This window comes from Schistocerca nitens, chromosome 3, assembly GCF_023898315.1.
Source record: "Schistocerca nitens isolate TAMUIC-IGC-003100 chromosome 3, iqSchNite1.1, whole genome shotgun sequence".
Taxonomy (NCBI): domain Eukaryota; kingdom Metazoa; phylum Arthropoda; class Insecta; order Orthoptera; family Acrididae; genus Schistocerca; species Schistocerca nitens.
In genome coordinates, this window is record NC_064616.1 from 181,604,902 (window position 1) to 181,629,556 (window position 24,655).

Here is a 24,655-nt window from a genome sequence, read left to right on the forward strand (position 1 = left end):
AACGCCTCAAAAAGTCTGTGTTTTGAACCTTACCAGGGAGTCCAGTAGTAGATTCTGATGCACCACTTCAGGTGTACTGTAACTCTTGGACATTCGTATTGACGATTATTGGTTCAAATGGCTCTGAGCACTATGGGACTTAACATCTGTGGTCATCAGTCCCCTAGAACTTAGAACTACTTAAACCTAACTAACCTAAGGACATCACACACATCCATACCCGAGGCAGGACTCGAACCTGCGACGGTAGCAGTCGCGCGGTTCCGGACTGTGCACCTAGAACCGCTAGACCACCGTGGCCGGCTATTGATGATTAAAGACATTGTATTGTTCAATCACAATGAACTGTAAGAGAAATTAAGTTTTTATGGGATAGCTTGTTCAGCACATGCCAGGTTTAGTTCCTATTTATGAATCAGGATGAAGAATGTTACACTAGGCCGTGTGAGTGATACAAAGAGGGACACAGGTTTCCAGCATGCTGGGTTGTTGAAGGACCAGCAACTTTTGATACCATTTCAATATGACAAACAGCAAAAATTGCAAAATGCTCTTTTTGTTACTCGATGATGACCAGTTTCAAGTTTTTATTGATAACTCATTCTCAGATCATCCATCCAAGCAGAACAAATATTATTCCACTCAGCAAAAAATCATGACAATTATTAGCAAAATGGAATACAGTGCAAATGATCATGAAACATATACCCAGTTTTGTGATCACTTTCATTGTACTCCTGTGCAAACTGATTGTAATGGGTTTTTTGTGTGTGTAGTCACATTTATTCTGATTGGATGGATAATTGAGGATGGGTAATGAATAAAAACTCAAAACTAGACATGATCAAGAGATAGAAAGAGATATTTTCCAACTTTTGTTACTTGTCGTTTTGAAATTCCAAAGAGGGACACCATATCACCTTCATGGGGAGAAATTACACTGATTAATCCAAAGAGTTCTATTATGGGCCCATTGCTGTTCATGTCTAATGTTACTGATCGATCAGTTTATCCTAGGATAACTCTCCACTTAGGCAAAAAGTATTCACTACACAAAACGAAGTAATTAGAACTAATTATGGTGACAACACACATAAATCTTCCAGGAATCTGTTAAGCAATATGGAATATGAAACACATCCTTGCAGCATATTTATTCACTCATTAAATTCATTTTCAACACATTGTAGTTTGAAAGTAACAGAGATATTTGCCAATGCAACAGTAGAATAAAAAGTGATCTGCACTTAACTTTGGTGAATCTAACTGTGCCACAGAAAGGAATGCAATTCTCAGCTATAAAACTCTTTGATATTCTATCCAAAGATATAAAATATCTGACAGATAGCATAAGTGTTCTCAGATATACAGGGTGGTTCATTGATAGTGACCGGACCAAAAATCGCACGAAATAAGCATCAAATGAAAAAACTACAAAGAACAAAACTCATCTAGCTTGAAGGGGGATACCAGATGGACCTATTGTTGGCCCGCTAGATGGCACCGCCATAGGTCAAATGGATATCAACTGCATTTTTTAAAATAGGAACCCCCATTTTTCATTACATATGCGTGTAGTGCCTAAAGAAATATGAATGTTTTAGTGGCATTCATTTCTAGAATAGAAGTAGAGGAAACAATTTCAGTTTATATTGACACTTGATATATCTGTTGTTATGAAGTAAGTGGTGAAATAGTTTAATGGCAGCATATTTCAAACGTTTCTGAGCTGTTGTAAGCTTTAGCTGTCAGTAATAAAGTTGTACTGTTTCTTTCGGTGATGCTGATCTGAGTATTAATATTCATTTCAAACAGTGATGTGTTACTTAAGACAGATGTCATTAGTGAATATATGTTAGAAGAGATACCAAGTAAATGGCAGTTTGTGTTGATGGCATATTATATTCACCATTTGCATTTGCATAATAAACACATTTATTCTTAAAATATAACTCTGTGTGTCATGAGTGCAAAAAAACAAAGTTTGTTTATTAAAATACATGGCCAATGGGCTTTGTTAGTTTGGAAACAGTATACACTACCTGACAAAATGTGTAAAGCACCCAGAATGGGAGAAAAAAACAAAATGAAACTTCATGGATTGATACAGTCTGTATTTTAGCTACTACAATATCAATTCAAACTGATATAGAACTTAGCAGTATGAGCCCACTAATCAGTATGATGTCATATCTCTTCTGGCCTGCATGCATGCACTGACTAAGTTTGGAACAATGCCACAAAAATTGTTATATCCTCTCCAAAGGCAAGCTGGACAACAGTCATAACTAGCCTTTGGTATCTTTGATACTGGAACTAGGATGGAACTGATGTCCATGCTGTTCCCACACTTGTTCTGTTGGGGAGAAATCTGGAATCTTGCTCGCCAAAAGAGTAGCCTACCTCACCATCATGCAGGCAGTTCATAGAGACGTGTACCATTTCTGTGTGATGAGTGTCCTTTTGAAAATTGGCACCACAATAGTGTTGCCTAACAAGTAACATATGAAGAGGCACTAAGTTCTTAAAGAAATATTGTGACATCATAATTCCTTCATTGACTACCAGCTGTAATCAAAAGTCATACCTAATGGCTCCCCAGACCGTGATGCCAGGAATTACGCTGCTGTGGCTCTATAAAAAATAGAGAGAATGTGACCTTTCTCCAGGTTGCCACCATATTCACTAACAGTGATCATCTAGGTCAGTGCAGAACCGTAATTCATTGTTGAACACAATGCAATGCCATTCATCAGTGCTCCAGGCTTCCTGCACACAGCATCATTCTAAATGCAGATGTTTGTGATGCGATGTTTACTGACAACCTAAAAATGGGACGGTAATTGCCTAATCCAGCTGCTGCTAGTCTCTGATCAATGGTGGAGGATGACACAGGATGGTGCAGGTAGGCCCTTGCTTGTTCTGAAATGGCAGGTGCAAATGTGACAGGGTTATAATGTGCTTCACGTACAATGTGGCGATACACCCTTGTGGTGGTTAAAAGTGGTTGACAGGAACCTTGATGATGAGTATGCATTCCCTTGCACTCCCATGCAGTCCAACAATGGCCCATTGCCAAATCCAAATGCCCCACAAATCTGGATAATTTTCAGCTTACTGAGCTGGTTGGATAAGAAACCACAATGAGATCACATTCTAACTCTGTCAGGTGCTAATAATTCTGTCTCATGTAAGTGGCATCTCCGTGTCGTTCACAGGAATAACTAAACATCTGATACTGTTCACTCCCCATATATATCCTCGCAGCCTAGGTAACAACACTAAATCCGACAAAACTAATGCACTCTGTTGGCCTTTCTGCCTATTAAAGAGAACTACAACTCTAATCACTTACATAACTGCCAATGGTGTTTGCACGTATGAAATTACATTTATATTTGACCATATCGTCTGGGTGCTTCACTTTTGTTTGATCAGACTGGGTGTTTGGTCGACTGCCACTTTATTTATTTCAAGCTGAATTGAGATCTGTGTTACTGTGGTCACATCACTGGATTCATAATTAGTAGAGGTGCAGTTCATATGCCAGCTGTTCTAACCTAGTTTAGGTTTATCTAACTTACTTTCAGGGTTTGTCAAGATATTCTTTCAGTGAGGTAAATACTCGTTCCTACTTTCTTTTTGTCCTGCCTAGCATGCATGTCGAGTGACTTTTATGTTGTTAGACATTAACCTATAGTGATCTTTTTTATTTGTTGCTGTTTTTTGTTGTATTATTAGAACCTGCAAGCCGGCCGCAGTGGCCGTGCGGTTCTAGGCACTTCAGGCTGGAACTGCGCGACCGCTACGGTCGCAGGTTCGAATCCTGCCTCAGGCATGGATGTGTGTGATGTTCTTAGGTTAGTTAGGTTTAATTAGTTCTAAGTTCTAGGGGACTGATGGCCTCTGATGTTAAGTCCCATAGTTCTCAGAGCCATTTGAAGAACCTGCAAAATAAATCATCTTGCTTGGAACTGCAATGTTACCATTCACAGCCCAGTTCATAATTTTAATTTCTGGAAACAATGTTACTGTGGTCTTACAATAAAATATTCATAATGCAATTCAGTAGGTATTCTCTGGCAAATTATTTCTACGTAGTTTGCCAGGGAAGAAGTGACAGTAAACTAAACATCATTCAGGTAGTAGTCTGACTGGAAATAGTCACTATGATTCACAGTAAAATCTAGAAGAAAGATGATCTAGAAGTGTATGGAGCCCCAAATATTGTATACCATAATTATTACACTGCTTATCAGCCTCCTGTTTTATGTAATAGAATTTAAAATCTTAATGCATATTTCTATAAATTATCCTCCTTTGGCTTGCATTAGCCAAATTCCTTCTTAAGCTATGCTAGTTTAAATAAACTAGGAAACCTTAATAACCAAAAATTTTTCAAGATTGGGTTCTAAATATTGTGAACACCCATTCCTACTTTTGCTCACCAGGCAATAGGAGCACTTGTTTGAAAATGGAAGTGCACTTATTCAGTTAGCTTTTGTAAGTGGATTTAAATAAAAAATAAGACAAAACCTTAGAATTTATTGGAAAATTAATACACGGTTCCATAATCAGATGAGCTTATTTATGTCAGAATTATGTAAAACAGATATAAGAGCTACTTATTCAGACAGAAATAACATGTGTACCATCTCCATTCACTATTCACTGCATCACAAAATTTGTGATTCCAGTTGAAACACAAATAACACATAAGCCATTGTTCTCCACTGAAATTGACAGAAAACTTCTTATGGCAAAGTGCACAGATAGTATCCACAGAATCGTCATCAAGGTCCAGATTGATATCATCTTTGGTGTCTACTTGTGAATGTTCGCTAGCCACATCATTGTCAGAACTAGAGATTTTATACTTTCTTTTAAATTTCTTCTTAGTGTTGGTGGTCTAGTACCAAGCGCCATGGGTTTAATATCCACACCAGATGGCATTTAACTTGATTACCACTAGAGGTCTCTGCAGCAGTCACACCGTAAGGCGTATCTGTGCGTGTTCCTGGCCCGACTCTAACGTGAGTGCACCACTGTGGAGCCCGTGGTCCCAGCGGCCAATATCAACATAACCTGTTGTGTATTTAGGTGGCTTCCTTTCACTCAGTGAGGCAGCCTGGTATATGCCTTGAGTCATTAGATATCTCGCTTACAGACATTGTGTTAATGTTGCGTGTGCTTATTTCCCGTTTACGAGTGGGCATTGCTTTGATTTTGTGAGTTTATTTCTTGTGACCCCATTGCTTACTACTTTGTTCTTGATCTTGGTGTCTTACTCGGTTGTCTGTCATTGTGTTTGTCCTTCCATTCCCGTTCGTACATCTTCTTTGTTACTGGGCCACTGCCGTTCTGTCCTGCCGCGTTTTTGTTAGCTGCAACCCCGCAACCGTTCCTGTCACAGTACAACAGGTGGCATTACTTTTTCATGTTGCTCCATATCTTGAAGCATCATTTGAACTGTTTGTGCCTTTAGAAGCATAAAAGGTTTCCAACTTTTTCTTATAAGAAAAACTAGTCAACCCCATACTCTCAGGAGTTTTCATTTTTGAGACACTGGTTGAAATTTTGGTACAGCTTTTACATCCTTTGGAAAGTTTATAGGATATAGTGATGGCATCAGATGTAGAATGTGACATGATTTGAGGCTGATCTTCACCAATAGACTGAACCTGGCTGTCAGTGCAATGTGATACAGGTTTAAGTCCTAGATCAATTGTGACTGTATTTGCAAGTAGTTAAGGTCCACATTGATCTTCATAAATAGTCTTTGGTTGGTTATCATTCAGTTCATGAATACAGTCAGCTTCAGTAAATACTGAGTCATTATAAGAAAAGATACCAGTGCCATGAAAACCACTCAGTGCATTAATCACGATTGCTACTCTAACGCATGCTTTGCCCATGAGTTCAGCTACGTCACACTTTGTCACAATTCTACCCTGATTACAGTAAATCCACCTCTCAATTTCTTGAAAATAAAGTTTTAAATGGCTTCATAAAAATCAATATCTAGAGGCTGCATCCTATCCATACCATGAGGTGTATTGCAGACGTGGGCAAAATCTTGGAATGAAACATATATTGGAGTGACATACTAGTGGGCACCTGACATACCAGTGTTCAGATATCCCCTCTCTGCCAATGACTGTTAGTAAATTGCCAATTTTCCTTTCACACAAATAAGTTTCACATTTTTGCTTTGGATGGTTGTGATTCCAGTTTCGTGTACGTTAAATGTTCTGGTAGGGTTGAACTTGATTTTAGCAAGTTTGCTTTTAGAATACAGAAAAATGGCTTCACATTGTCTTGAGTAAAGCCCAAGTTTCTAGCTCTTGTCAATGGTTGTGATGTTCCTGCTTTTAATTGGGATCAACTTCTTCTAAAAAATAAGTTCATCCACTTTTAATCTGCCATTTTTGCTGGTTTAGGAGAGAGGTGAGGTAGATTGTTCTTTAAGGCAAGCTCAAACACAATCTGCTTTAAGTCCTTATGTTTCAATCTAAAAACATCCTTTTCCGCTTCTGTATAGTACTAGATTAGATCTTTCTCTGCCTCACATGTCAGCACAGGTTTCCTTCGAAGTGTCCGCCCACATTATCTGAGTGGTCAGCGCAGCGAAATGCCATTAAAAAGGGGCCTTGGTTTGATTCCCAGCTGGGGCAGGAGATTTTTCTCCACTCATGGACTGAGTGTAATGTTGTCCTCATCATCATTTCATGCCCATCCCCAACACACAAGTCACCCAATATGGCTTTGAATGCAATAAATACTTGCCCTCGGTGGCCGAACTTCCCCAAATGGAGGACTCTTCTCCCACAATGCTTTATACTCATTTCCATTTTTCATTCCAGGTTTCCGTGTTAAAACTGTAGTTTCCTTTTCAGTTTGTCCTTTTGCACATCTTTCAACATACTCTCATATTGTTGATCTGGGTACTTCATACATCTTCAATGCTCTCAACATTCCCATTTCTTTTTTTCTGGACAGCCAGACAGAAGTAACTATGAGATTGATTGGTTAAAAAATTAAAACAATTCCTTCTCATATCGCCTAGTGGTAGTATCAGTAGCCATTTGATGGGTGATTTTGAGAACACAGTTCATTCAACACAAATATACTCATGACATCTCTCCAAAACACCTCTCCTTATTTGTAATAATATCACTGGAATCCTTATGTCATATACTTTCCAGTGGTTTAAACAAAATGTAAACACTTACCTAGTAGTTTCCTTGATTTATTGCAGTCAGTAAAAGTGTTGGACACAGCCTCAAACATTATAGATGCCATACTGTTTCCTCCATCACTCTTGGGAAGCTTGCAACTAGCACTGGCTATTGCAAGATTGCAGAAACACAAAGTTATCACAGAAAACCACAGTTGACATGAGTGGGAGCTTCAAAATACAAGTAGGTGATAGTGGCATAGAGGCAATATCATTTAACACCAGACTGTTACAGGTATCTTATTCATACTGTAAATGAAACACAACTCTCAGTATTTCATGAAATGATATAAATTGTGTGAGATAATTATTTATTCAGTATATGTGTGTGTTGCAGACTAACTAAGTACTCCTAAACAGTGAAAGGCTACACATTGTACAGTAATTCATCCTATACTTGAAACTCCATACTCATCCTTAACACATAACATAACTTCTCTTTTGACAGACATAGAAATAAAACTGCAAGAAATGTCCTCCACTGACGTAAATTTAAATTTTCAAAATGGCTACAGTATATTCACATATCACTGTTACTTGTAGCGCTATGTATCATTGAGTGTTAAATAAAAATTTGTGAAAATTGCATCATCATAATGGATGGAAGGGACTGAAATGAACATTATGCTATAGATTATGTAAACCACCATAAATCAGCAGTTATGGCTACATTATTATACATCCTGTTTCACTTATAGACTTCATATACTGTGAAACCTTCACATATTGCAATCAAGACCTTTAAATATTGTAGTACAAATGAAAGACAACTTTGATATAGTCCTACTGAAGAGAATCTCCCTCCACAGTTTGGTACATAACTGTATTCAAAACAATGTTCAAACAAATATAATAACAGATGTTTCACTTTTTTTACATGGCTTAATAATTCTATGTCTAATATAGTTTATTAGTATTACCAAAAGTTTTCCCACAACCCAGACGGTGTGCTAATTTTTATTTTCTTATAAAATAAATGTGGAACTACTGATGCAAATAATTGTTGTTCTTTAAACAGTGGAATATCCATGATGGAATGTAATAATATAATGAAAAAGATAGTCAGTACTCACCTTATAGTGGAGATGCTTAGCCACAGATAGGCACAGCAAAAAGACTGTCAGAAAATGAGCGTCCGGCCGATTAGGTCTTCAATGGAATTGGACAACATGCACACACAAACTCATGCGCCACATTAAGATGACCCATGAAATTTCAAACAGGCACAACAGAAAGTCTGTTACACATTACAGCTGTTGGCCAAAGCGTTCTTCAGCAAAGTAAACAAATACAACCACACTCACACAAGCAAGCACACCACATACACACATGGCCACTACCACCAGGAGCTCAGGCCAGATTCACATCTATGGTGTACATATACATACTGAAGTGACAAATGAAAATTTGTACTGAGGTCTGGATTCGAACCTGGGTCTCCTCCTCACTATGCAGATGTACTTACCGCTATGCCACACTGGTACAGTGCCGTTGCACAGCTGCTCACCCAACCCTGGCGTGCCTCCCTCCTCAGTCCCAGTTCCGTATCATGCCTCAGCCCATTTAGTATTCCCCCTAAACTAGGAACACCAAGGTGGTTGAGGAGTGAATGGGAGTTAGGATTGAGGAGGGAGGCTTGCAGGTTTGCCCAAGCAGTTGGGTAAACTCACTGTGCCGAGGTGGTGAAGTGGTAGCATGTCTGCCTAGTGAGCAGGTGACCTGGGTTCTAATCCCAGCCTTGGTACAAGTGAATTACAATATTTGTAAAGTAGGAAAGAAAATTATAGTTAGGTGACTGATTTTTCAAATGACCCAGTATGTGCAGCGTGGCTCTTAATTGTCATTTTATTCTGTCCAGCCTGCTTAGCCTGAAAATGCAAATTTCTGGCGGTATGTGTGGGGGATGGGTGGGGGGTGGGGGGAAGGAAAGAGAAGGAGAGATAAGAAATGCAAAAGCATAGTACCCTATAACAACAAATTCAATGAGTCACAACTGAAATCACTAACATATATAAGGGAATGCTGATTGTTTACAGAGAAGGACAGCATTAATTGTGACAGGTATTTTTGACTTACAAGAGAGAATCACAAAATTAAACTTAAAACAGTTTTGGTCAGAATAGAACATTTATTAAAAGACCGCAACTGATTTCAGTTAAAGGTGACTGCAAGAAAGACAGTCTGATGACCATGTACACTGATATGTAAGTACAAGTCAGATATAGAAGGAAATATACCTTGCACTTATTTTATTGTATCTGAAGGTGATTGCTATTTGACTGAAACTGGTTGAAATTAGTTAGAAAATGTTCGGTTATGGTCAAAACCGTTTTAACGTGCTCCATGAAGATCACTGCTCTATTCTCCATTAAAATGTTTTCTAAAATTACATAACGGAAATGCTGTAAAACCTGACCTGACAGATGCCTGAAGATAGACATCAACTATCCTATAAAAGCCTACTTATCATGTTTCAGGCAAAAGTATTAAGTGAAAAATGTAGAGAGATAATTCAGGGCCTGTGTATTGTTCCTGTGGGGCTCTATAGCGCAAATGAGACTTATTACTGAGCAGACAGACACATAAGTGAAAGGAATGGTAGGAGATCCTAATACAGGGCATACTGGGAGTACCCTCTGGTATGTACTTCACAGTATTTTGGGGAGTGAGGTTATAGATTTAGCAATAGATCCCTTTATTTAAAAAAAAATGTTGTGCACATTTAGTCTCATGCTTTCAGCTGCATTGTGTTTCAAAAAGATATTCCTGAGCCCATACTGTGAGAAGCTAACTACACTGAGGTGACAAAAGTCATAGGATACGTCCTAATATTGTGTTGGACCTCCTTCTGCCCTGCATAGTGCAGCAACTCAACACGACATAGAACTCAACAACTCATAGGAAGTCCCCTGCAGTAATATTGGGCCATACTGCCTTTATAGCCATGCATAATTGTGACAATGTAGCCTGTGCAGGACTTAGTGCATAGTCTGACCTCTCAATGATGTCCCATAAATCTTTGATGGGATTAATATTGAGGCATTGGAGTGGCAAAACAATTTGCTCAAATTGTCCAGAATGTTCTTCAAACCATTTGTGAACAATTGTTGCCCAATGACATGGTGCATTGTTACCCACAAAAATTCGACCACAAATGGCAAAATAGGCCTCCAAGTAGCCAAACATAACCATTTCCAGTGAATGATCAGTTCAGTTGTACCAGAGGACCCAATCCATTCCATGTAAACACAGCCCACAGAATTATCGAGTCACCTCCAGCTTGCACAGTGCCTTATTGACCACTTGGATCCATGGTTTCCATGGGATCTATGCCACACTCAAACACTACCCTCAGCCCTTACCAACTGAAATTGGGACTCATCTGATCAGATCATAGTTTTCCAATAATCTGATGTGGTTACAAGCCCAAGAGAGGCACTGCAGGTGATGTCATGCTGTTAGCAAAGGCACTCGCGTTGCTTGTCTGTCGCCATAACCCATTAATGCCAAATTTTGCTGCACTGTCCTAACAGGTAAGTTTGTTGAACAACCCACAAACATTTCTGCAGTTGTTTCACACATTGTTGCCTGTCTGCTACCACCAACAACTATAAGCAAACAATGCTGTTCTCGATCGTTAGGTAAAGTCCTTGTCACCTTAAAGAAGAGCTTGTAGTTGCTGAATTTTGTATGGTTTCATGTGTAAACATCAACACAACACATGCCAGATGGACATTGGGGGCATGTTGAGCTGTTGAGGTACAAGGACAACTAATTTCTATGAACACCTTGTGAAACTATCGCGGATGTGTTCATATCTGTCTCAGACACTTGGTGATGTCCAGCGATTTACCTTTACACAAACAGTTTGTTCCTTGGAATTGTTCATGCCATCATGTAATGCTCTGTACTGTAGGAGGTTCCCCACCATACCTAATAAAAAAAGTCCCACTGAACCTTTATTATTGACCAGCACTTCACAAATCATAGAACAGAAAACCCTTTCTGTTGTACTGACACCATTTTTACAAGAACTGGGAGGGGGGGGGGGGGGTGCACCCTGTTGCTATCTAGCAGGAACTATGAAAGACTCAAGAATTTGCTCCTTTCAATGGTATGTTGTTCATGCATACATCTCAAATAACATAACAGTCATGTTTTCTTTTAAATCGGATTATTCATTTTGACTCGCCCTGTATAATTTAAAACATAGGAAGATCAAAGTTTGCTTGGAGACCTGAAAAGGAAGCTTGCATTACATTGGTTCCTGGAGAAAATATATGTCTTTCACATGACAGAAACAAAGCAATGTAAATCATAGTATGTTATGCATATTATACTACATTTAACATCGACAGGGTACTGATAGTCAAGTGTTTTATGTCAGAGGATGGTGCTTCAATTATTGAAACTAGTCATATGTTATTAAAATGCTTTGTATTGGAGGTAGTACCTTTTTAATTAATATCAATATTGCTGTCACTACATGCCAGTGACGATACAATTTCAGAATCTCACAACTTTGACAGTGTGGTATTTTATGTAATATGGAACTATAGCCTGCACCCACCATTAACATTATTGCACTTAGCACCTTGACTTTGAACAAAACTATAGCTATACAGGCATGTAAATAATTCGAATGCTGCTTCTTTCATTTGTTCCAATATGTTCTCTCTCTCTCTCTCTCTTTCTCCTCTCTCTCTCTCTCTCTCTCTCTCTCTCTCTCTCTCTCTCTCTCTCTCTCTCTCTCCCCACCACCCCCCTTCCCATCATCTATCACTTAGAGGAGCAGCATTCCCGTTCTGCCTTGCCTTCCTTACTATCCTGCAGTTTGCTGGCTCTACTTGTGTGCTAATGAACCATGTCGGGTTTGGTGTTGGCACCAGGTAAAGTCAGTTTGTGAATGGGCCTGTTCATCCAGCTGGAATGTTCTCTGCTTCTGGTCAAATCCCCATCCCATCTCTATAGGCTAGCAACAAAAGAGAAGTCTGTGTTAAATGCAGCTTGTCATTCCCTAGGCTTATTTGCCATTTTCAAGGTGCTTGGTTGTCATTCTAATTTATTCTCTGAAAGTTTCCTGAGAAATTTAGAAATTAGTATATGTCAAATTATAAATGTTTTTAATGAACTAATTTATGTCCGGGTGTGGGGGGGTTTATGACCTTATGATATTGTCTCACTTGGATCTGCGGCAATTAGACAATAGGAGAACGTTTGCCAAAGGTTTGCCACTCCACTCCACTAACTGAGCGTCAGGTTAATGTATCACTGGCATAATCAGCATCAGTATATATCTCCAGCCTTCTGTTTGCATGGCTAGCATCATATTTTATACCCAATGACACTGAACTTTTTATATACTTTAGGATTCTTTTTACCACAGACCAATGATTTTCTCACGGATTCTCTAAAAATTTTTACACATAGCTCACTGCAAATGCTATATCAGGCCTTGTACCAACAGATAAATACGTAAGACAGCCAACTGGTTCTTTATATGGAGCTTTAGTTGGTTTATCACTGGTTTACTCATTTGGCTGCAGATACTGCTCAATTGGAATTGTCACAGCATTTCCCTCTGTCATGTTAAAGCGTCGAAGAATATCTTTAGTATACCTTTCTTGACTAATCTCTATTGATCCATTATCATGACATACAACATTAATATTTTTGAAATACCCTAATGGCTCAACAGTAATTTTAAACTCATGTTGAATTTCTCTTATGAATACTTCCGTATCCTTCTTCTTACTTGCAGATATTAATCCATCATCAACATACAGAACTACCATCAACTTGTCATTGCAGTTTTCTCAATAGAACAAACTCAGGTCTGCCTTACTTTCCACAAGCCCAATATTTATTAGGATATCCTTGAACTGTTGGTTCCAGCACCTTGTAGATTGTTTTAGTCCATATAAACTTTTATGAAGTTTGCATACCCGATTTGGTCCATCACTAAATCCCTCAGGCTGCTCCATATACATTTCTTCTTTCAAGAAGTCATTCAAAAAAGCAGATTTTACATTGAATTGTGCCAACTGAAGTTGCTCACTACCAGAAACACTCAAAATTGCTCTAATTGTATTGCATCTAGCAACAGGACTGAATGTTTCATTATTGTCAATTTTACCATCAGCCTTATGCTTAATGCTATAAACCGAATGGTTTGTAATGGGCTTATGATCTGGTGGCAGAGGTTCCGAAGTCCACGTAGCATTTTCTATCAATGAAGTCATTTCTTCCACCATAGCTTTTCTCCAGTGCTCATGGTCATCAGAATTAATAGCCTCTGTATAATTCCTTGTCTCATTTATTTCAGCAAGCATAATATCAATAAGACACTGTGGTTTCTTCAGTAGTTGCTTATTTCTCAATTCTCATTCACTAGAACTTTCTTTTATAGGTTCCTTAAACACACTTGCATCTTCATGATTCTTCAATCCTTCATTGCCTGCTTCACTTGGGAGTAACACCATTGTCCTACCAGTTTTCTCAGGTTCAGAAACAACATCCTTACTCCAAAAATGGTTCAAATGGCTCTGACCACTATGGGACTTAACATCTGAGGTCATCAGTCCCCTAGAACTTAGAACTACCTAAACCTAATTAACCTAAGGACATCACACATTTCCATGCCCAAGGCAGGATTCGAACCTGGGGCCGTAGCAGTCGTGTGGTTCCAGACTGAAATGCCTATGACCACACGACCACACCGGCCGGCATCCTTACACTGAATAATCCATTTTTCTGATTCAATCCACAGTCAAAAGCCACCAATGCCATCAGAATAACCAACAAAGTTTCCTGGTTTTCCCTTTGGATCCCATTTCTTAAGCTTTTCTTTAAGAATATGAACAAAACACTTCATTTCACAAATATGAAATTTATTTAGCTGTATCGTCTTTCCACTGAATACATCAGAAGGTGTTTTGCCATCCACGTGACTTGTACGAGTTTTGTTTAATACATAGACAGTAGTTTTTACTGCTTCTGTCCACAAAACTAAGGCAGGCCCTGAGCTTGCAACACGGTTCGAGGAAGTTCCACAACTGTTCTGTTACTGCACTCAGCACATCCATTCTGCTCTGGAGTATAAGTATTTGTGATGATGGGTTGTATGCCATTTAATTTCATCAAATCTTTAACCTCAGTATTATCAAATTCTCGTCCACCATCACACTGAAAGGCTTTTGGGAGTTGACCACAAAAATTCTTCACAATACTCACCATTTCTGCAATCTTCTCTGCAGTCTCAGATTTCTGCTTGAGAAAATATATCACATGTAATCTTGAAAAGTCACAAGTGAAGCAAAGAAAATATTCTGCTCCTACCAGCGATTTACACTCCATAGGTCCACACAGATCAGCATGAATCACTTCTCCAGGTTGTGTGGCATGTTACTGTCGTAACTGAAAATTGCTGCAAATGTTTTAGTGTTTGTTGATCTTCAGATCTTGCCCTCCATGACTGTCACAGACTTTCATAACTGTCAGTCAGCGTGTCAAGTAGTCGAACCATTAATGATGATTCATTAGGTTTCACATTGAAAGTATTCAAAACGAGTGACATGTGTCACCACGTCACCGCCTGAACTCATGTAAAAATTGAGGAATTCTGACTGAACAGAATATGCAGCTTGCTTTGTCTTCTGTTCAAACATGGCATGTAGCTTGTCCCGTGCACTCTCACATGCAACCAACAACGCCATGAGATTTGCTTCCACAGTTCTAACAATAATCTGATTCACTGCACGAGCAGCTTTGTCCCATAATTTTAGCACAGCATTAAACACATCTATTTGTGCCAATGTTGCATCCACTGGCAAAGCCAATACACACATCGTATGCACCGTCTGACACATGTAACAAATTTCGTACTGTGAACTTCCAAATAGTCCAATTTTCAGCCGCACGTAGCTTCTCTATACCATGAAAATCCATTGCAGTCCTGTAAGACAGTCCAGATTTACAACCACAAAAATTCCACAAGAGAAACATGCAGCAATTTTTCACATATATACAATACGAGCCATGCATAGCACACAACACACGCTAACACGTTTCTCATGTTACGAAATGTAAAATTATAATACCTAATTCCTTTCTCGAATTGCGTACTGGGCTCATAACTTACTGCAGAAATTTCAGGAAAGAACTAAAGGACACTACAGAAAGCATACACATGACGTAGCTGCTATAAAAAGACACATGTATTGTATTTTGTGACACCAACCAAAGACATAGATATAGTATACAGCTGAGAGATTAATACAAGCAATTCACTTTAATGAAAGAAAGTTCTAACAAAAGAGAATTGAGAAATAGGCAACAACTAAAGAAGCCAGAGCACCTAACTGAAGTTATGCTGGCTGAAGTAAATGAGCCAAAAAATTATACAGAGTCTATTAATTCTGTAGACTATGAACACTGGAGAAGAGCAATGAAGTCATTTCTTCCTCCATCACTCTTCTCCAGTGTTCATGGTCTACAGAATTAATAGCGTGTGTATAATTCTTTGGCTCATTTATTTCAGGCAGCATAACTTCAATAAGGCACTCTGGTTTCTTCACTTGTTGCCTATTTCTCAATTCTTGTGTTTTTAAAAATAAAATATAGAACAAGTGCTTTGTGTATGAGAAAGCTCCAATATTGTTTCATGTTTCAGGTACACAGGAAGCTATCTTCACTTACTGATGGATTAGTAGGGTTCAATCAGTTCAATGGCAAACTGATTCCCCTCGATGTCATTTCTTTGTAATGTCTGTTGAAAGGTGGTTTAATGTTATGTAAAGAAAATGTATTAATTAAATAAATGAGTTTGTCATAAGGACAATGTCATTTCATTGAATGATGATTATTATATCACTGTGAGGAGTATCAGTAGTTTGCTATAATCAGAACATTCAACACATACAGACATACATACATACATACATACATACATACATACATAACCCGTATTGTATAAGAAATGCTACACAGAATTTACCAACATTAGTGAACCCTTGTAAAGATACAAGGAACAACTGCTAAATCTGTGTCTGTGTATAATTATACATATGAGTGCCAGAAGAGAATTATAATGATACTATGTACCATATCCCACATTCGTACTGTACCTTGCAGAGTGCTGAGTAGAAAACCATGTTACTATGAACTGTGAAGACTGGTCTTAGATTTTGATCCCTGTACTGAACATGAGTTTGGTATTGTGTTATACTCAATGAATAATATGTCAGTTGTTTTCAAATGACCATTTTTCAGAGATGAATGCAGCTTTGATTAGTAGAAATTCTGATGCTGTGAGACTTTCCTCATCATCCTTTGCTGTGCATAGCTGAGGGCACCACAAGGTCCACTTTTGTTTATAGCTTTCAGACATTAGTAATCCTGCAAAGTGATTAAAAAATAATGAGTGATTTTGAGCATTTTTCTTAGTAATTGTCAATCTGATCAATATGCAAGTAATTAGTTACATAATATCAATGTGTTTGTGTCACTATGCACTTTCCCACTCTAAGAGAAGCAACAGTTTATATGTGAACTGTAATGTATTTTATATATCTGTGGAGTAAAAGGAACTGTTTACAGTTCCATACTACTCAATTAGACACAGCATTATCATCAGTAATGTAACCAGCTGTGTTTTACATCTCACTGCAGAATTGGTACAATTCACTACCTGCATGACACTGTGATTCACTGTTATGTGTGCACTTAATGAGATGAAAAGAACTCATTTTGCATTTAGTGAAGATGCTCATTGTTATGGCATAAATCCAGTGCTAGCACGCCCGTCTGAAACGACAGAGAAGAGATGGCTCTGAGAAGAGGTCAGCCAATCGCATCCTGAATGACCTCCCTCCAGGACGACAATGCGACAGCAGCGGCTACTAGGTAAAGACAACATAAGTGCTGTGCCCAACTGGTGGCAACTACTTTGATAGGAGCTTCAACATTAGCCACTTCGGTAACCTTCACAATGTAGCCTATTTTTAGCAAACACTGTGTAGCACAGTTAGAGATCGCAGGCACTACAAGAATTGTCAGATCAGAGTTCAGTATTTGTACTTGTCTTGTTGTAAATAAAACTCATTACTAGGGGTTGTTTAATTGTTTTTCTAGTGAACCGAATATGCAGGATTACTAGACACAACACTCATAACATGTAACTCTTTCACTGTGCATGCCAGAGTAAGATTTATCTGAAGTACTCTTGCTGCTCGTCTTTCAAAAGGAACATCTGGATGAACTATACTTCTGCCAAACTCTACTTAATCAAATTTTATTCCCTTAATATCCTTCTCTATGAACATATGGGTGCAGTATGAGAAAACGAGCAGGTTCCTACGGGTTTCCAACTGAATTTAGTGAATGAAAACTTATAGTATGTTCTGTTATATGCCCTAGTTGTTACTCTCAAAACATTAAAGAGGACAGTAACGTGATAACTGATACTTTTCACAACTATTCAGATGTCAGATTAGTCATTTAGAATAAGTACAATTTCGTGAAAATGCTTGAAATATCAATTCTTTTTAATACGAAATTTTATGTAAATAGTTTGATGTGGTTATGTTCTATTGGGCATTTCTTGGAATTCTTCTAATAAATAGAATGTGGTTTCTAATGAGAAACTGTGCAACATTTTCTTTAACAGTTTTATTGGCATTCTTTGTATTTAGAAAAAGTGTTTTATGCACTATTTCAGTTGCCATATAAACTCTGCTGTTGTTAGGTCTTGCTAAAATTTTCTGTGATAAGAGTAGAGATGTACATGATCTGCCACTGTACTCATGTCTTTGAATTGTTACAATTATGTTAGGTAGTTCAGGACATATGTAATTAACACTGTCAAAATGTATAAACTGATCACTATTAAGATTTTATATTAATGAACAAAATCATACACTTTATAACATTATTTGCCCTTGTTGTTACTCTGACTGTCTTATTCCAAATTACAAAAATATCAATTACTTTTTTGTTGTATGCCAAGAGCATGTAAAAAAAAAAAATCTGCTCCTCAGCCAGGCCCTGGGGTCCAAAGGATATTGACCAGCTTCTGTAACTGTGTCTGTAATGCAGTGTCATGTGGATGCAGTGCATACAGGCATGCAATCAGCAATACTGCTCTCCCTGCCAGTTTGCTGACTTTCCAGACTGTTGTAAGTGACAATTCGAAAGTTTTTACAACACAACTTTTGTTTACGTGAGTCTACATGGAAATGACTGAATAACAATGAAAAGTGACATTCACAAAGCCGGTCGAGGAAATGCGGACGTAATTGATTGCGGTGACACAAAACCACCCTGTCATCCAGACAGACATCGAACAGTTGTCGATTATGGGGCAAGAGAGTGACCCCTGGCAACCAGTGGGGCCGGGACCTGAAACCACGCGCCCACACCTTGGAGCCGGATGAATATCTGGAAGCGCCGGGTCGGGTGCGACGCAGGAGGAGGGTCTGTATTTGGTGACTATGGAGCAGTTTGGCTGGACTCTTGTCACTCACCAGCGTGGTCCTGTAGGAACTGAGAAATAACGTAAGAGCATCTTCTGGAGAACGGTCCTCCGTGTACTTCTGCATCTGAGATTTAAAGGTACGAAAAACCGGCTCTGCTCTGCCATTGAGAATCTGGAACCACAGGGGTGTTGGTACGAGTACTCGTGGATTGGTGTCATGTTCCACATGGAGGAGCACCCTGTCGATGGCTACCAGTTGATGGCAGATGGAGGAAAAGACTCGGAGGTCAGTCTGGGCGCGAGGCGGAGAAGGCGTCGGGCAGCCGCAAAGAATATAGTGGTGTACCATTTGCAGGAGCGAGTCTACGTCCGGCGCGGTAGCCACTTGCACAGCTGTGACAGGGAATGCCGCCAACACCACCTGTATGTCTTCATCGAGCTGAAACATTTGGATGTCCAATTAATCGAATGCCAAATCCTGGCTGGAGGGGAGCCAAGACAAGGCAAAGATGATGGCATGCTGGGCAGTGGGCGGATATGGATGGTGTACCTAAAAAGTGAAAGGAATAGGACCCATCGCTGGAGGCAGTGGGAACTCTACGTGGGTAACTGGGCTGCTGGTGAAAATAAGGCCACGAGGGGCTTATGGTCAGTGATTAAATGAAAAGATGTACGATAAAGTTACGGTAGGAATTTGGTACAGGCAAACAGGATGGCGAAGGCCCCCTCCTCAATCTTGGTATATTTGCTTTGGAACTCAGTAAGGGATTTAGGTATGTATGCCACCGGGTGTTCCGATACATCTGGTAGATGGTGCGAAAGGACAGCCCCAATACCTTTGTCTGAGGTGTCCATAGCCAAGAGAAGAGGAAGAGAGGGGGTATACAGCATGAGACACTCTGCCAAGTGCAATCCCTGCTTTAAGGTTCGGAAAACCGATACAAGCCGGGGACCAATGAAAACTCACGCTCTTTCGGCATAGGCGATAGAGGGGGACCGCAATGTGAGCAGTGGAGGGAATGAACTTTCGATAGTACACAATTTTACCCAGGAAGACTACAATTGGTGGACATTGCTAGGACAAGGAAGGGCCTCTATAGTGGCGATGTGGGAGGAGGTAGGAGATATGCCATTTCAGGAAATGATGTGAGCCAGGTAGGAGATAGCAGGTTGAAAAAAGGAGCATTTAACAAACTTGCATTTTAGGGCCACAGGCACAGGAATAATTGTCGCAGATGACTGATATTCATCCGCAGTACAGCTGGTGAAGATGATGTCATTGAGGTAGTTTATACATCTCGGTGCATCCTGCAAGAGCTGTTCCAAGTAAATCTGAAAGATGGCCGGAGCACTAGTGATGCCATACATGAGGCAGTTCAACCAGAACAGCCCAAACGGTGTGTTTACGACAGCCCAGTGAGTAGAAGACTCATCAAAAGGTATTTGGAGGTAGGCCTTGGCAAGATTGATCTTCGAAAATAATTGCCCCCTAGCGAGCTTGGAGAACAGGTCCTTGGGATGGGGAAGGGGATAATCTTCAACCTCTAGCTGAGGGTTTAGCATAGCCTTGAAGTCGCCACAAACCCAAAGACGGCCATCTGGTCTCTTGAGGACGACCAAGGGTGTCGGCCAGGAACTGTAACGTACCGGAGTGACGGCTCCCTCCTTGGTGAGACAGTACAGTACCTGTTTAAGAGGATACTGGAGGGCGAGGGAAACACGCTGAGTCCGGAAGCACTTCGGGCGGGTCGACGGTTTTAGCTGGGGCGACACCTGAAAATCTTGAGCACAGCCGACTCCCGGCGAGAATAGGTCCTGGGATTCCATGCACTAGGTATCGACTGCCAGAAACAGAACCTCAGAAGACACCGAATGAACACTGTCGTCGATGACGAAGCCAAAGGCACGAAAGGCATTCAACCCAAAGAGGTCCACTGTGGCTGCATTGTTGACCACAAGGAAGGTAACTTCCCGGTGAACCGATTTGTAAAGGACAGAAACCGTGAACTGACCCAAGAGAGCGATCACTTGCTTATTATAAGTAAGGAGGTGCCGAGGTGTGGGCACCAGGGGGGGTGCCCAGTCTTCGCATAAGAGGAATAGTTGATCATTGAGACCACTGCTCTGGTATCCACCTGCATCTGCAGCAGCCGACCGTTGACCTGAACGTTGATCATCAGCATGGAAGATCCCGAAGACTGCACCTGGTTGACGTCCATTGGTAGCGCCCCCCAACAGTCATTGGTCGGAGGAGGAGGAGATTGCTGCCGAGAGTGGCAGACTGTACCGACATGTCTGTCTTTCCGTGCGTGGTCCTGAAAGTATCCTGGGCAGGACGGAAGCCGGAGGGGCCTTTGGTGCTGGGGCCTCTGTGCGTGGGGGGCTCTGTGTACCAACGGTCCGCACCGGACCCGGGGAGCCAGCCGAGGGTGCGAAGTCCTGGTCGGGCGGCTGCCCTCCAATGCTGTGCTGAACCTGGAGGCCGGCGCCAGTCATCAGAACGGACGGCGGCAACGTCTTCGACCTCCTCCAGTGGTGCAATGAGCTCCGAGACGGCGTCGTCTCAGAGGGACGCCACTTCCGCTCGGGATTCCAAACACTTGTTGGCTGCCGTAGAGTCTTTGTACTTGAATGCCAAGTCAATGATCTGGTCCAGAGTAGGATCGTCGAGTCTGAGGGCGTCGTGTTGGAAAGTCTCGTCAGGGGCGGCCTGTATGTGGTGGTCACGGATCATCTCGTCTCCGTAGGACTCTCTGGAGACCTGTGTGGCGAATTGACAATTCCGGCTGAGACCTTGTAGTTCCGCTGCCCACTGGCGATAAGATTGTCCTGCCTTATTGCGACACTGGTAGAATTCGACCTGGGCAGCCAACATGTCGAACCCTCATTGGTAGTAAGTCGTAAGAACCTCACAAATCTGTGAGAAAGTCAAAGAATCCCGGGGTCGAGGTTGTAGTTTCGTCAAACGAACATACACTTTTGACTGGCCCCAGGACAAAAAGTAGGAACGACGAGCAGCCTCTTGGACAAACTGGTGGATGTGAAAATGCTGCAGGAGCCGCTTCCCGTATGTTTCCCAGTCTTCAGTATCCTCGCTGAAAGTGGGAAACGAAGGGGGATGCCGAACAGGTTGGTTTTTCCAGAGATCCTTAAAGAGACGTTCCTGTGTATCCTGCGATTTCTGGCAAAACTGTTGAAAACCTTGTAGTAAGTTGTGCACACTTTGGATCAGCTGCTGAAGCACTATTTCCGCCATTATGAACACACACACAGGCACAAACTCGTCGCCACTTGTGTTGTAACTGACAATTCGAAAGTTCTTACAACACAACTTTCATTTACGTGAGTCTACATGAAAATGACTGAATAACAACGAAAAGTCGCAATCACAAAGCCAGTAAGAATTTCCTACTAGAGGCAACAAAAGATAACTTCGAAGTTTCCCACAAGTGTCCGCGGTAACAAACATACAGTTAATTCTAAGTCCTATTTCGATGGCAAAGACGTAGTCTTCCGTGGAAACGTCCTCGAGTTCGGTATTCGACGTGAACTGACGTCGGTGCTGGTTCTAGCCCTTAAATAGTGTTGGCCAACCACTCAGATGTTGATGTAGTAATACTTCCTGCAGGCCATCTAGAACTCCCTCTGCAGTATGTAGGACGCGGAATGTCTGTTTCCAAAACAGCTGAGGTTTACCATTGCTCACGCCTTGGGCGTAAACAACCTCGGTCCTGTGTGATGTTAGATGTGTTGCCGGCCCGCATAGGATGGATATAAAATTATTAGAAAGAGGTTGGATATAAAATTAATTACTGATGCAAATAAAGTGTGAAAAACTTTTAACAAAACCGAATTTCAAGGGAAGAACAATATTTTGTTGTGTCCTGAGAGGGTGTAAGACCGACATTCGCTGTGTGAGACCGAGGAACTTACCCCAGTGGGCGATTCCGACTACACATTCGTTGTGAGCCGCCTACTGTAGCCGCAAACTACACTGAAAAGTAGATTCACTAGTGCAGGGTGTGGAACTGGGTAGGAATCTGGTCAGTTAGTGGTTACAAGTCATCTACTCGTAGACAAGTAGTTATTTACCAGGGAGTACCTCCCTGGCACATTCCATAACTATACAGAAGTTAGTACAGGTATCATAAGTATGAGTCGTTAACATCCTGACTGCTGCACAGAGGCGAAAGGAGTGTTACTAAGTACGAGGGTTGAATGAAAAGTAATGCCTCCACCTTCATTAATAGGGTTTGGATGCGAATAGTTTAGTAATTCAAATGCAGAAATATACTTAGAATGTGATCTTTAATTACCAATGGTCCACTTTTCCACATAATCACCAGCCAATTGGATACATTTCTGCCAACATTGAACAAGTTTTCTGAAGTCGTCACGGAAGAAGTTGACACTGTGTTTCTGCAACCACAGTCGCACACTTCTCTCAGTGTCTTCATCAGAAGCATCTCCTGTCACAGTTGAATGGAGAAAGGAGTCACCTTCATTCTCGTAATGCAAGAGGAGTTCCTGGCAAATTTCAAGTCTGTGTGCTTTCATTTCAGCGAAGAAAAGCAATAATGTGACCCACACGTTCTTGCAGTTTCACTCTGAGTGATAAGACGATCATTCTGAATCAATCTGTCAACATTTTGCTTGAGAAACTCGGTGGTTTCTGTGACACTACGACCAACCCTTTGTTTGTCATGCAAGTCAGATGTTCCAACGTCACCATCTTTAAACACACTCCCCGAACGACTCACATCACACAATCACCATAAGTTGTTGTTGTTGTGGTCTTCAGTCCTGAGACTGGTTTGATGCAGCTCTCCATGCTACTCTATCCTGTTGAAGCTTCTTCATCTCCCAGTACTTACTGCAACCTACAATCTTCTGAATCTGCTTAGTATATTCATCTCTTGGTCTCCCTCCACGATTTTTAACCTCCACGCTGCCCTCCAATGTTAAATTTGTGATCCCTTGATGCCTCAGAAAATGTCCTACCAACCGGTCCCTTCTTCTTGTCAAGTTGTGCCACAAACTCCTCTTCTCCCCAATTCTCTTCAATACCTCCTCATTAGTTATGTGATCCACCCGTCTAATTTTCAGCATGCTTCTGTAGCCTCACATTTCGAAAGCTTCTATTCTCTTCTTGTCCAAACTATTTATCGTCCATGTTTCACTTCCATACATGGCTACACTCCATATAAATACTTTCAGCCCGCATCTCGTGGTCGTGCGGTAGCGTTCTCGCTTCCCACGCCCGGGTTCCCGGGTTCGATTCCCGGCGGGGTCAGGGATTTTCTCTGCCTCGTGATGGCTGGGTGTTGTGTGCTGTCCTTAGGTTAGTTAGGTTTAAGTAGTTCTAAGTTCTAGGGGACTGATGACCATAGATGTTAAGTCCCATAGTGCTCAGAGCCATTTTTTTTTTTTTTCAGAAACGAGTTCCTGACACTTAAATCTATACTCGATGTTAACAAATTTCACTTCTACAGAAACGCTTTCCTTGCCATTGCCAGTCTACAATTTATATCCTCTCTACTTCGACCATCATCAGTTATTTTGCTCCCAAATAGCAAAACTCCTTTACTACTTTAAGAGTCTCATTGCTAATCTAATTCCCTCAGCATCACCCGATTAAATTGGACCCTTCCATTACCCTCGTTTTGCTTTTGTTCATGTTCATCTTATATCCTCCTTTCGAGACCCTGTCCATTCCGTTCAGCTGTTCTTCCAAGTCCTTTGCTGTATCTGACAGAATTACAATGTCATCGGCGAACCTCAAATGTTTTTATCTCTTCTCCATAGATTTTAATACCCACTCCGAATTTTTCTTTTGTTTCCTTCACTGCTTGCTCAATATACAGATTGAATAACATCGGGGAGAGGCTAAAACCCTGTCTCACTCCCTTCCCAACCACTGCTTCCCTTTCATGTCCCTCCACTCT

General features: G+C 40.8%; 1 long non-coding RNA gene and 1 other non-coding gene across 2 annotated transcripts in view; both read left to right on the forward strand.

Annotated features, from left to right (window-relative positions):
* Positions 1–24,655, forward strand: part of LOC126249541 (uncharacterized) — a 271,919-nt gene that overhangs the window by 66,872 nt on the left and 180,392 nt on the right. The gene's annotated exons all lie outside the window — the stretch shown is intronic.
* Positions 8,911–8,981, forward strand: Trnat-agu (transfer RNA threonine (anticodon AGU)). The gene has a single exon. It is a non-coding gene; the product is annotated as a tRNA-Thr (tRNA).